The sequence below is a fragment of the Eretmochelys imbricata genome, chromosome 11 (assembly GCF_965152235.1).
Source record: "Eretmochelys imbricata isolate rEreImb1 chromosome 11, rEreImb1.hap1, whole genome shotgun sequence".
Classification (NCBI taxonomy): domain Eukaryota; kingdom Metazoa; phylum Chordata; order Testudines; family Cheloniidae; genus Eretmochelys; species Eretmochelys imbricata.
Genome location: NC_135582.1, coordinates 19942755 through 19957088, shown reverse-complemented (window position 1 = coordinate 19957088; position 14334 = coordinate 19942755). Strand labels below are relative to the sequence as shown.

Genomic DNA, 14334 nt, shown 5'->3' with positions numbered 1-14334 from the left:
CATAGGGTCACATTTTCAAAAGCATGTGCTATATTATGTAGGTATCTGTGTGCACATGCAAATTTAAATGCAAATCTGTGCATCTGTGCATACAAACCAGTCCTGGCATCTGCAAATTTCAGTTTCCCTGTACACGTCGGGTGCACCCAGAATTGTGTGTACAGTTAGCCTCCATGTTTTTGAAAAAATGGCAGCCAGAGAGATGCTTTCTTTTGCCTGTGCATCTGTTAACTTTTCTTTGTTGGCCAACTGAATGTCAATCAGGTGGGGGAAAAGTCTGGTCCCTCTTAGGTCAACAGTGTAAATACATTGAGCGTATTTAGTGCCTCCCCAAATATCAGCCAAATTGTCACAAACTCCCCCAACCCAGTACAGCTGCTTGAGCTCTTGTGTGATGCTACCCAGAAGGAACAATCTTAGTGGTCTAGTTTCAATGACTAAAGAGCCTGCGAGATTTGCAGAGGCTAATTAGGGTTGCACAGAGTTAGAGTTGTAAGTGTCCTCGCCTATAATACATTCTTATGAGTGGTTACTCATAGTTACTCTAGTAGTTACTCTAAAGACAATGGGATTATTTAAACAAGTAAGAATTACGCACAGGAAGAATGAGTGCAGGATTGGGCCATAAAACAGACCCTACGAACAGAAGCTTTGCCATTGTCAATTAGAGCAGGACTGGACACACAGAAACAGGAGAACCAATAAAGCATGCTACTAAATGTTGGGGTACCACTGAAAGCACTAAACATCAAGTCCCCAAAACAGAAACACCTCAAAATTTTTAAGAGAAAACACACACTGACAAGATTTGGCAAGATACAAATGTAAGGCTTTGGACTCTGAGTAATAAAAATTCGCCGACAAACCTATGTTTGCAAAAGATAAAGAAATGTTGAAGGATTATAGCATGCTTTGCCCCAATAATCATAGAGCGCTCTGCAACCCTCCACCCTACCCCTAACAGACTAAGGGGTAACATATACTGACTTATAACATAAATATAAAATGAAGGATTGCTAAATGGTAAAGTTAAGAGCTTGGTTAGTTATATTTTAATGATTTATAATTATGGACAGGGAATGAGTATAGATAAGGTAACACTACGACCAAGCTTTTGCTGGCATAAGTGTGGTTTTGCCACTTCTTTGACATAGAATCACTGGCTGGTCTGCTTAAAATTAGGTTACTGCTGAGAGAACAACAGTAGTAGGTTGTGCCGGAAGTTTTGAGGTGAAAACACACAGACCTATAACAACAAGAAACCTTTTACTGGGAAAACTCATGACAAAACCTACATAAACAACAACAAAACTGCAGAAATTATGTAAACCAAAGTTTTGCATACCTAATGTACGGGTTCCATAAAACCCAAAGGGGTCACATGCTAAAAACTGATTGGATAAAGATTAAGTAGTCTGAAATGTGGAAATGTATAAAAATCCAAGTGAACAAGGCCCAAACTGGAGAACACTGGACCAGAAACTGAAAGGTGGAACTGAAAGACCATGACATAGATCAGAAGAGGCAATGATCAACATGGAAGTTGAAAGGACTTCCCGCTGCCCCAGAATGTGGTAACTTGGGCCCTACCAATTCCACCTTGTCTGTTATTATTGTCAGACAGAAACATGTGTCCAGACATTATAAGTGACAATAATTCTGTTTGAAACTGATTAAGCCTAAATTGGGTGGATTTATGACTCAGTTTCCCCACTTTAACCACCAACATAAATACCTGCTGAAAGCCTGTATTAAATGTATACAGTGGAAGCAGTTGAAAAATTGTTCATGAGTATACTTAATTCACGATAATATGTCGTTAGTTCTAAAGACTGCTCAAAAGAAGAACAATAAAGATACCAAGGAAACTCTGGACAGCAAGATGTAAGAAATCTTCTATTTTCACAAATGCTTGGAAATTTCAAATACCATTCTTCAATAAGTCATGCTGATATCAGTTTAAAAACCACAGCCTTATTGCTTTGCAGCTGCCTGTGAATACTGAACTGAATGTGGGAGAAAATATGAGTAATGCCCTTATTATGAATATTAAAAAGCAATGTCATTGCATTGCAGCACAAAATCTCACCTCAGTTAGACTGCTGTAAATCTAAAACATCTTCCCTGACATCAGTGGAGCTCCTCCCAAATTATACCAGTCTAAGTGAGAGCAGAGTCTGTCCCTATCTTGGAAAACAGCCAATGATGGCTCAGCTGAATGCGCTTGCCCAGTGTTAAGGGAATACTGTTATGTTCTGATAGTTATTATCACCTTGTCAAATAATTTTACATGGTAGTCTTATTGAAATGTACATTGTTATTCAGGAAACAGTCATCTACTCATCTAAAATAAGCAATTATTCTTAATTATCTGAAAACTAATCCCGTGATAAGTGTCTACCAGTAGTTTATTACCTTTCTTGCAATGAATGTGGTTGTTTGTTCTCACAGGAAAGAATAACTTAAATGATTTGCCAATAAAAATCAAAGAAGGTATTTCAGCAGACACTCCTAGTTAGTGTTCTTCTGCATAACTTTACTTTACAGAAATCAATAATTGTGCTCAAAGAAGCAGATATGTGCTGGCTCTGAAATACCTGCTTCTGTTTCCTTCAACAGGATAATATGCAGGCAGAAAATATGTACTTTTCGCAGGGATATAGCATCATCCAGTTGTGCATGATTATAGGAGATTAACATAACTCAGCACAGCACATTGTATACTGTGGCAAAATACCTTGTTCGCCTCAGTAGGCTAAGTCCTTTTTAGCCTTGGAGACTCACGTTTGGGGTAAGGCGAATCCTTATAGGTGGCACAGGGTCCTGCTACTCCTCTCCTCAGTCAGTCCCTTGTGCTTGTTTTCCTTCCCTTCTGGGGAGCGAGTGCAGCCTCCCTACTGGGAAGGTCTGGTGTCTTGCTTCAAACAGCCCTACTAGCAGCTACCCTGCTCCTCTCCCTCCCTCACTGTCTCCCTCCTACCACCCAGGGGAGGGCTTAAAAAGGTCCCAAGTAGTTGGAGTCAGCTGAACCTAATTGGTTCCCTAGCAACCCCTTTTCCAGCTGAACCCTATTGCCCCCTGGTTCTCTCTCCTCAGTGGATAGGGAGGGGCCTTTTAATCCCCTGGGATTTTTGAAAATGTGCACCCCTCTTTTGTAGCTGTTTGTCCTGGTTTACCACATATCCCATCCCCTCCCCCCCCGCTCAACACTACGGGGTTGGGCTCCTTGGGTCGGAAAACAGTGCACTCTCGACAGGCCATCTGCATTGCCATGTTGGATTCCAGACCTGAAGTGGAAGGGTTGAAGTGACAGGAACCATCTCGTCACTCTGGCATTTTTGTCTTTATTTTGGTGCATCCACTGCAGAGGGGCATGGTCCGTGTCGAGGGTAAACCTCCGTCCCAGTAGATAGTAGCGGAGGCTTTCTATGGCCCATTTTACCGCCAGGCATTCTTTTTCGACAACGACGTATTTCTGTTCCCTAGGCAGGAGCTTCATACTGAGGAAGAGGATGGGGTGTTCATCATCCCCAACCATTTGTGGAAGTACCGCCCCCAACCCTACATCAGAGGCGTCGGTTTGTAGGATAAACTCCTTCCCCCAGTCTGGGGCCATGAGTATGGGGTCAGTGCAGAGGGCCGTCCATAATCTGAAAAAGCATCTTCAGCCGTGGTCGTCCATCTTATTATGTCTGGGCCCCGAGCTTTCATTAGGTCCGTTAATGGGCATGCCCTGGTGGCAAAGTGGGGAATGAACTGTCTATAGTACCCCACTAGTCCCAGGAATGTCCTGACATGTTTTTTTCAGAGTGGTCGGAGCCACTTCTGTATAGCTTCTAACTTGTTGAGTTGGGGCCTCCCCACGCCCCTCCCCACTATATACCCGAGGTATTTGGCTTCAGCTAGCCCGAGCGAACACTTGGAGGGGTTTGCCATCAGCCCGCCTTTCTCAGGGTATCCAGCACTGCCTCCACCTTCTCCAAGTGTGTCTCCCAGTTGGGGCTATATATGATAACGTCGTCGAGATAGGCTGCCGTGTACTTCCCATGTGGTCGCAACAGTTTGTCCATGAGCCTTTGGAAAGTAGTGGGCACCCCATGCAACCCAAAGGGGAGGACGGTGTACTGATATAGTCCCTCTGGAGTTGCAAAGACCATCTTCTCTTTGTCGGCCTTGGCCAGGGGGATCTGGCAATAGCCCTTGGTCAGGTCATGGGTAGACATAAACCATGCTTTTCCCAATCTGTCAATTAGCTCATCTACCCGGGGTATAGGGTACGCATCAAACGCATCATTCAGATTTCGGAAGTTGTTGCAGAACCTCACGCTGCCATCCAGTTTAGGCACTAAAACCATTGGGCTTGACCATTGGCTATGAGATTTTTCAATGACTCCTAAGGCCAGCATTTTCCTGACCTCTGTCCTGATCTCCTCTCTTTTGGCATCCGGGATCCAGTATGGCTTGACATTCACCTTCACTCCAGGCTCTGTGAGGATGTGATGGTGAACCTCAGTAGTCCTGGCTGGCTTTTCTGAGAACACATCCTGGTTGCGTTTAATCAGGCTGATCACTTCAGATCGTTGCTCCGGAGTCAACTCCGGGGATATTCCCACTTGGTTGGGCTGGTCGCTTTTAGGGGATGGTGCCCCTAGTGCAACCACATGCGCTTCTCTATCCTGCCATGGTTTCAGCAGGTTTATATGGTAGATCTCCTCCAGCTTCCGGCAACCTTATAGTCAAGTTCTCCTATGACTTCTATTATCTCATATGGCCCCGCCACCTGGCCAGGAGCTTGCTCTCTGCCGTGGGTATAATCACCATTACCCGGTCTCCCACCTGGAACTTCCAAGTCGTTGCTTGGCGATTGTAGTATGTCCGTTGGGCCCCTTGGGCCTTCTCCAGGCGTTCGCGCACAAGGGGGGCGACTTGGGCTATCCTGTCTTTCATTTGCAATACATGTTCAATGATGTTTCTCCCAGTGTTCGGCTGTTCTTCCCAGCCCTCTTTGGCCATGTCCAATATGCCCCTGAGGTGGCGACCATATAATAGCTCGAATGGGGAGAATCCAGTGGAAGCTTGGGGAACCTCCCGTACAGCAAACAGCAAGTAAGGCAGCAGGGTGTCCCAGTCTTTCCCGTCACGACTAACCACTTTCCGTAGCATGTTCTTCAATGTTCTATTGAAGCGTTCTACAAGACCATCAGTCTGGGGATGATAGACTGACGTCCTGAGGGTCCGTCCGTATATGGAGCATTGTACATAGGTCCTTCATTAACTTAGACACAAAGGGGGTCCCTTGGTCCATCAGGATCTCTTTAGGTATCCCTACTCTGGAAAAAATCCAGACTAATTCTTTGGCTATGGTCTTGGACATGGTGTTCCGTAGGAGTATGGCCTTGGGATATCAGATGGCATAATCTAGTACTACCAGAATGTACTGATGACCCTGGGCTGACTTCTCCAGTGGCCCTACTAGATCCATAGCTTTTCACTCGAATGGGATTTCAATAATTGGTAGAGGTACCAAAGGGGCCCTTAGGTGTGGTCGGGGCTGACATTCTGGACAGGAGGTACAATATCGCCTGACAGCTGCATAAATGCCGGGCCAAAAAAACCTTTGAAGAATCCGATCAAGGGTCTTATCTACTCCTAGATGGCCCCCAAACAGATGGCTGTGGGCCAGATCCATCACGCCCCTCTAATGCTTCTGTGGGACCAAGAGTTGTTCTACAACTTGCTCTTGGACCTGGACTACTCTGCATAGCAGATCACCCTTAACCACATAATATGGCCCTGGGCCCTTGACTCGCCCCTCCCGGGGGACCCCATTTACCCTGACTACTTCTTTACAAATATTTCTGTATATTGGATCATTGGCCTGATTCTGACCAAAATTCCCGAGTGAGGTCCCCATTTGTCTAAACTCAAGGGGATCTACCTCTGTCTCCCCCTCTGGGAAAACCCCCAGGGAACAAGGTCCAACTATTGGGTCATTGATCTCCTGCCCCGCCCCGCTGTCCATTGAGCCACCTCTTTCCCCTACAAGCATAGATTTCTGGTACTGGGTCAAGATCCTCGTTCCTCTCCTTTTATCCACCCTCCGTTCCCTCCGAGTCTTCCGGGGCTTTCCCAGAGGGGAAAACAAATCCTGGCCAAATTCCTGGAAGGCCGGGGTGGGGGGGAGGTTATTTATCTGGGCCACCCCCTGGGTCCCGGGTTCATTATTTTCTTCCACCTTCTCCCCAGGGAGTAGGCTAAATCAAATCCCAGGAAGTTTCATCCAATAAGGACTGGGTAGGGGAGTTTTGGAACTACTCCCACTGTCACCTTAGTGGGGCTTCCGAGAACTTCTATTTTTATGGGGATGGTTGGGTAGTAACTGACATCCCCATGCACACAGGATATTCCTGAGCGTTTGGCCCGGGATAGTTGGTCCGGCCCGACCAGCTTTCCCGAGACCAGCATGATTGCACTTTCCGAGTCTACTAACGTGGTGGTCTCTATACCATTCATCTTAACGGGTCTAGTGTATCTATGAGGGACCATCGCAACCCCTACTACACTTATTAGATCACATGGTCCCCCTATTATCTCCCAGTTTGCATTGCATGGGCTCTTCTAGATTTGGGCATTGGGCAGCGATATGCCCCAATTCGCCACATGCATAACATTGGTATCCTGCTCGGGGCATCCCCCGATTTTTTGGGCTACTAGGCTCAGGGGATAAAGCCCTTCTCCCCCAGTCCTCAAGTCTCTCCGGGACATCTGGCTGCTCTTCGGCCTCCTTCCTCCCCTCCATAGTCTGGTCTCGTGCTAGGGCAAACCGGGGCCTCGGCGCAGAGACCTGTCTCCAATTCTGGTGCCTTCCTTCCCCGGTGGTCCGCAAAAGTTCTTGGGCTGCTAGGTGTCTCTCTATGAGGGCAACTAGTTCATCATAGGAGGAGGGATCGCTTTGGTGGATCCACCCCCGTATGTCCGGTGGCAACCACCTCATGTACCTGTCCAACATGAGGATTTCCACTATCTTCTCCGGCCCATGGGTCTCAGGGCAGAGCCACTTCCAGGTGAGGTGGATTAAATCAAATAGCTGGGACCTCAGCAGTTTGCTGTCCCAGTATTTCCACTCATGGAAGAGCTGGGCCCATATGGCTGACATCACACATGACCTTGCAAGGATTTCCACCTTCAGCTGGGTGTAATCCATAGCTGTCTCTGCAGTCATGTCGAAATAGGCCTTCTGGGGCTCCCCACACAGAAATGGAGCCAGGATACCTGCCCATTGGTCTTGGGGCCAGGCCTCCCGCAGTGCTGTCTTCTCCAAGCCGAGGAAATATGCCTCTATATCGTCATCTGTAGTCATCTTCTGTAAATAGTTGCTTGCCCGCAGCAGCCGGATCCCCTGGGGCCCCTTGCGTCAGTGTGGTCAGGGCTTTTAACTGGTTCACTACTTCATTCAGGGTGGCTCGATCTTGGGTTGCCTGGTTCATCATTAATTGGTTCGTCTCCTGTTGGACGCATACTGACTCTTGCTGGGCAGCCATCTGCACCCTGGTAGCCTCTTGTTGGGCCGCAGTGGCCTGTACCAATGCCTTCACTACATCCTCCATTTTTGTGTGTGTGTGTGTGTGATTTACCCTGCTCTGAGATGGCTTGCCACAGAGCCTTACTCACTCACCACATCCCACTTCTCACACCAAGTGTGGCAAAATACCTTGTTCGCCTCAGTAGGCTCAGTCCTTTCTAGCCTTGGAGACTCACGTTTGGGGTAAGGCGAATCCTTATAGGTGGCACAGGGTCCTGCTACTCCTCTCCTCAGTCAGTCTCTTGTGCTTGTTTTCCTTCCCTTCTGGGGAGCGAGTGCAGCCTCCCTACTGGGAGGGTCTGGTGTCTTGCTGCAAACAGCTTACTGGCAGCTTCCCTGCTCCTCTCCCTCCCTCACTGTCTCCCTCCTACCACCCAGGGGAGGGTTTAAAAAAGTCCCAAGTAGTTCGAGTCAGCTGAACCTAATTGGTTCCCTAGCTACCCCTTTTCCAGCAGAACCTTATTGCCCCGTCGTTCTCTCTCCTCAGTGGACAGGGAGGGGCCTTTTAATCCCCTGGGACTAATTACTACCCCCCTTTTGTAGCTGTTTGTCCTGGGTTTACCACAATATGCTGTCAAATTGGAACACAGATTTACTGGAAAGCAGGGCTATTTTCCCTCTCAGGTATCTTCCTAGCCACAGCAGGTAGCAGAACAGCCATGATTCAAACAGGTCAGAGTACATCTTGCATTTACTGATATCCAAATAAATAAGTAGTCTGCTGCAGCTCTGATAGCCATCGTTTTGATCAGTTGTGCTGATGAGCCATGATGTTTGGAAACAACAGTATGCTTCAACTGTCTCTGAAAAATAAAAGATCTCAAAGGAAAAGCGTTCAACTGATCAAGCTGTGTCCCTGGGAAATATGCAAAATGCAAGCTATGCCAACTGTAATTAATATTTGGTAACACTATTTGTTAAATTTCCCTTTACCTAAGTTGAAAAGTCAGTGTAGTGCTAGAATTGATTTTACTCTTTCATGTTATCTGTTTAAAAAATTGAAGCAAATATTTTTGGACTGAGTAAGACACAGGAAGGAATGACTTGCAATTAAAGAAATTAAGGCTTGTATTTTCAAAGCTCCCTTTGGCACCTGAGCATCAAATCCAGTGGAACTTCAGTGAGAATTGGATATGTAACTCTTTTAGGAACCTTTGAAAATCCAGCCTAGAAGAATAAAATATTTACAGTTTGGTTAATTGACTAAGACGGTTATAACAGTGTGCGTGTAGTTGAGGGGTATAAACTTAGTGAACACCAAGGAGGAAGAGGGAATGGTGAGGGTGATACACAGCAGGCGTGAAGTCTGAGGAAAACAAACTAGAAATAATTCCTGGAAGGAATGGATTTTGAAGAGGGATTTGTGGCAGGCTAGAGATACACATGAACAGAGAATGATGCAAGAGCAGGGGCTACAAAGCTGGGAGTGAAGAAGATGAAGGGAAAGAGTGACTATTGGGAGTATAGGGAGTGAGAGGAGAAGAGGGAGGTAGCTGTGAGCAAGGACAAGTTTTTGTATGGTCTTAAAGATGAAGAAGAGGCACTTGTGTTTGATCTCATAAAAGAAACAAAGGAAAGAATTCACTGTTGACTAGAGGTGACATGGTTGGAAGGACTGAGCAGGAAGGTGAGTACAGCAGCATTTCAGGTTGACTGGAGATAAGAGAGGAGGGTCAGGCAGGGGATTGTTCCTGTGATTAAGGTGAGTGAAGCCCAAGGCATGGGAAGAGATTTGGATAGTGCAGAAAGAGGGGAAAGGATAGTACTATAAAGGAAGAAATTATAAGATATCATGAGAGCTTTGCTCTGAAATGCTGTTCTGTGAGAAATGTTAGAGTCCTCATAATTTGAGACATCTGCCACTAGGCTGGAGAAAGCAGTAGGAAATATATCCAGGGAAAAACTCTGTTTTAGAAGGGGATGGATTAACAGTTCTCGTTCATTCCTAATGCATATGAATTTATATTTTTCATACAAAAGAATTACTGAGATTCAACTGCATCTTACAGAGTTTCTTCACTTCTGACAAATCTTAGTCCATTAAATAGATGTCATAACTGAATGTCTTTTCAAAGAGTTTGTTTTCTCTCCTAGTGTTCTAGTAATAACTATTATTTTCTTTGATCAAAGATTAATCTTCTTTTTACTAGTTAGGTAAGTGATAATCTCTTGGTAAGGTAGTCCCAGTTGGTTCTTGCCCTGCATGAGCTCATGTTTCTTGTAGAGGAAAAGAATTGTAACTTGAATCTACACTATAATTTGCATTACATTTGTACTGATAAACATTGGTTTCTTTCTACACTGTGGAAGCTGAAAGGTGAGGAAGGAAAAAATGTGATGCAACCAAAACACTGCAGATTCAGGGTCTGAAAACAAGATATGTTGTTATTAAAGGACTTATGGGAGTTGAGTGCCTAACTACTCTATGTGCCTTTAAAAATCTCCTTTTGAATATCTACTATTTGTTTGCACCATGTAGTTACATATCCCATGAATAATATTTGTACCCCAATTCACTGGGGGGGTGGGAAGGGAAGGGAATTATTTGTCGGTGAAACATTTAGCCTACAAAAATGAAGGCACAGCTGGGGCTTAATTGAAAACCATTTACAAACAAGTTCCAAGACAAAGCCCTTTCAATCCAGGCACCCAATCCTACTTTCACTGAAACAAATGGTAATTCTGGTCTTAACTTCAATGGTAATAGGCTCAGGCCCTAAATTAATATCTTAGAGTCTGAAGTCAGTAACACTTTCACTTGCACAAGTGTGTCAGACTCAGCTGCAAGGAGTTTCCTTAACCACATAACTTTACTGACGTGAGCACCTTCCAGTTCCTATCTCTATATGACATGTATGGCGTTGAACTGGACTCAGAGATTAGTTTATACAAACTACCAAAATACAAAAACATGCCAGAAGCAAACCATTTCAAAACCAGACTGGATCAGCATGTGCCACAAGAGTGCAGTCACTTCAGAAGGGTGAAAGACATCACCTTAATTCCAACAGAGCAAATCTTCGTAAATATAACTATTGTATTTCTTGTAATCTGCTGTAACCACTTGGCCCCACTATAAGATAACACAAAAGGAAGTATAGGATATAATCAAGCACAGATAATCCACCTTTGTTTTGACAAAGGGAAGACATTTATGTAACACAAGAAAAGTTTGTTATGGAAGAGGATGGTAAAAGATGAGGAATAAAATTGTAAGGCTATAAAATGCTAGGTTGCCAGGTATGAGTTTTACAGTGTTTCTAACATATATCTAACAGTCCCTAGTATATCACAATTTAAGCCTTGTTTATGATCCATAAATGAGTTATCTATCTATGTACCTAGGTTTTCATAACCATGCAGTACAAAAGTTGGAACACATTAGCCAATGCATTTAATTTATTGAAATGCTTGTGGATTGCACTATACATGGCTAGCTACATTATGTTTAACAAACTACTCAAAGAGATGTGCAACTCTTAAACTTGAGTACGTGCAGTCGTAGCAAGTGGGTTTGACCAATTTTAACTGTGTTATGAACCATTCATCATAATCTTCATGAAGATGTAAATGTTCTATACAATAACATGACCAGTCCATTATAAAGTAAATGTATTAGCCTATGCTGTTCATGTGGGGCTTTCTGCACTCTGTAATTATTTAAAAGGAGCTGATACATTTATTCATCCTGTACTTATTAAAATAGTTATTCTTTCCTCACTGATTTCCAGGTAATCTTTAAAATAAAGCAAGAAACCTGGACTATACTGCACAGTTATATAAAACCAGACCTAGGAAATGTATTTAGCAATAATAATTAGCACTTATATGGTGCTTTACACCTTCAAAGCACTGTACAACATCTCTTTTGGGTACATTTTCCTGATTTAACAGGTGGGAAAACAAAAAGTGAGAGCAAAACTTCTGACCTCATTTATATCTATGCAATTTCATTGATTTCAAGAGGGTGGCATGTGTGTAACTGTAGTCAGTATTTGGCCCAGACAGGCTAAGTGATATGCCCAAGGCATACATGGTTAGTGGCAGAGCTGAGGTTAGAAATCCAGTGTTTCTTGCTACCACTCCATTACTTAAACTGCAGAACTTTGCACTCATTTATCCACAGGTACAGTGCCAACAGAAATAGCGTAAATTTTCCCCATAATGTCCCCTGACAAGAATACTTCCCACCCTGGACTTGGATAGCCCATCTCTAGTCTTGGAAATATAATTCCATGTCTATTTAATTCTTTACTCCAGTCTCCATGTCTTGAAGCCTCTGAAAAGACTACTGATAAAGGTATCAGTTGTGATGAAAATTTTAGTAATGTATACAGTTGTCTATCAAGAACAGAAATGAGACCACTATTTCATTTCCAACTGCCTCTGTAGGGAAAGAATTTCCAAACACCACCAATTCAGACCTGTCATCTAAAATTAAAGCCCCTGCCAAGTCTACAAGCCAACCACATCTCTTGCTCCCACTTTTAAAATCAGTCAGTATTTAAACACTATACAGATTTAAGAGAATAATAACTTAATTGTTACATATATAGGGCCACACATTGGTATTGATCCATGTGGAGAACAACCACTGAAGCAGGAACAGCTGCTCTCACTGAATATATATGTAACCTTGTATAATTAACTAATTCCAGTCTCTTTACTGTAAATGCCAACAGCTGAGGCAAACAAGGAGGTCGCTCAGATCTGATATGGGGGCTATGACTATGGCTATGATATGGGGAGCATGATAGCAGAAAGCTAATAAAATAAAATTGAGATAATTATTCCAGGGACTTTCAGCACAACTTGCATATTAACTCAGCTTAAGAATGCTTTAATGAATTCAACTGAAGTCAATTAATTACATTTCCAAGTCAGATGAATCCACAGTCAAGACACCGTAGGTACTGCATGTTATTTGATCACTGAATATTTAACAGAGATGGCAGAATTTCAGTTTCTGGACTGTTTAGCTGGTTCTTTGAGCAACCAGGTGATGTCTGAACACATTATTATAACTGGAACTCATATGAAATCTCTAATTTCCTAATGAATTTTCAAAACAGGCAAGCTTCAAACTGTTTTTATTTTGAAATGAATTAAAGCCTTCATGTTGAAACTACATGGATGTTCCTTAGTTACAAAAAAGAAAACTTTATGGGCCAGAAGAGGGTCTTCTACCAGTGGAAGCCATGTTGGATTTACTCCTTACTGATAGAGAATGTCAGAATAATAGGGAAGCTTAGAATAAGTAACCTTGAGCTCACTGAGTTCAGCAAAGAAAGGAATGGAATCACAGAAAGCAACATTCAGGTATTAGATTTCAGAAAGGCACATTTGGGATAATTGAGAAAGGTAGTGTACAATGGGAAGAAGTATTAAAATCCGCCACTGAGCAGTAATGGTGGGAAATCCTAAAAGGCACAATAATCAAAGTACAGCAAGCTGCAGTTCAACTGGAAATAAAGAATCCAAGATGGAGCTGCAGAAAAATATGAAATGAATCAAAACCATACTGGAAACAGAAAAGGGAGTGAGCAAACAAACACAAATTCTTAGAGTCAGAGGAAGTGTCCAAAAAAGAGAAGAGCAGGAAAAAAATAATAATCAAAGTTTACGATAACCAAAAAGGTATAACTAAGGCCTTTTTCAAATATATCAGGTGAAAGAAGTGGTGAGGAGTCCATTGTTTGAGCACTGACCTCTTTCAAGTCCGACTGATTTCAAGAGGAGTCAAGGGCACACAGCATCTTGAAGGTTAGGAATCCACATGAGGAAGAGGATATATAAAACTATACCGAACAAGACGCTAAAAAGTACACCACGGGAAACAATCCTTCATTGACGAGGAACAGATTGGATGGTCTAAGAGGTCCGTGTCCAACTGCTATGATTCAGCGAATCTCCTACTGGAATGAGTTTATTATCAGTCATTATCCAAATCACTTAAATTAAGAAAACGCAGTACACGAAGGTGTCTGGGAAGGAATTCTAGCATGACAAGAATCATAATCAAGTATTTTTCAATCTAAGACTCACAGGAGTGGGTCATTTCAGAGATAGCTATGACATGGTGGCCATTTAGTCCTGTCAACTGCTAAGAAGTTTCATGAACACTGACTATTCTCAAGAGAGCTACAAATACCATGGGAATGGAGAAGCAAATCGGGTGAGTCTACAATTTTCCACAATGCATTCTGGCAACCTGTCTCATAAAAATCTATCGCTAAATGTGTGTGAAATATTTCAATCCATATATATATGGATATATATACTATATATACTACATATATATATATATATATATATATATATATATATACACTATACTGTACTATATATATTGATCTTAATGGGACGAAGATCAGGCCACATATGTATAATTTTGACAATCATGCTTTGCCTTGAGAGTAATAGATCCATGATTAATAAATTTGCTGTCACCTATTTAAATGTGTCATAATCTAACTTAAAATTATTTAAAATAATTTCACAGTTCTACCACTGAAGTTTTTTAAAAAGAGCAATAAAATATAGGGGACGGATGGCTCAAAAACAGAACTTTAACCATTTGGATGATGCATTAATATCTACCAGGTAGTTGGTATCAACTAAATGTTGTTATTGTCCAATGTGTTTCTGGAGACCTAAATGGAATGAGAAATTGGTTCAGTTCATTTCTTTGTGGACAGCTGTCCACACTACAAAAACAGCCATCACAAACAACAGTAACTGGCAGCCGTGTT

At 42.9% G+C, this 14334-nt stretch overlaps 1 protein-coding gene across 1 annotated transcript in view; it reads right to left on the bottom strand.

Annotated features, from left to right (window-relative positions):
- The window catches only part of THSD7B (thrombospondin type 1 domain containing 7B), a 408861-nt gene that overhangs the window by 40847 nt on the left and 353680 nt on the right, over window positions 1–14334 (bottom strand). The window lies entirely within an intron of this gene.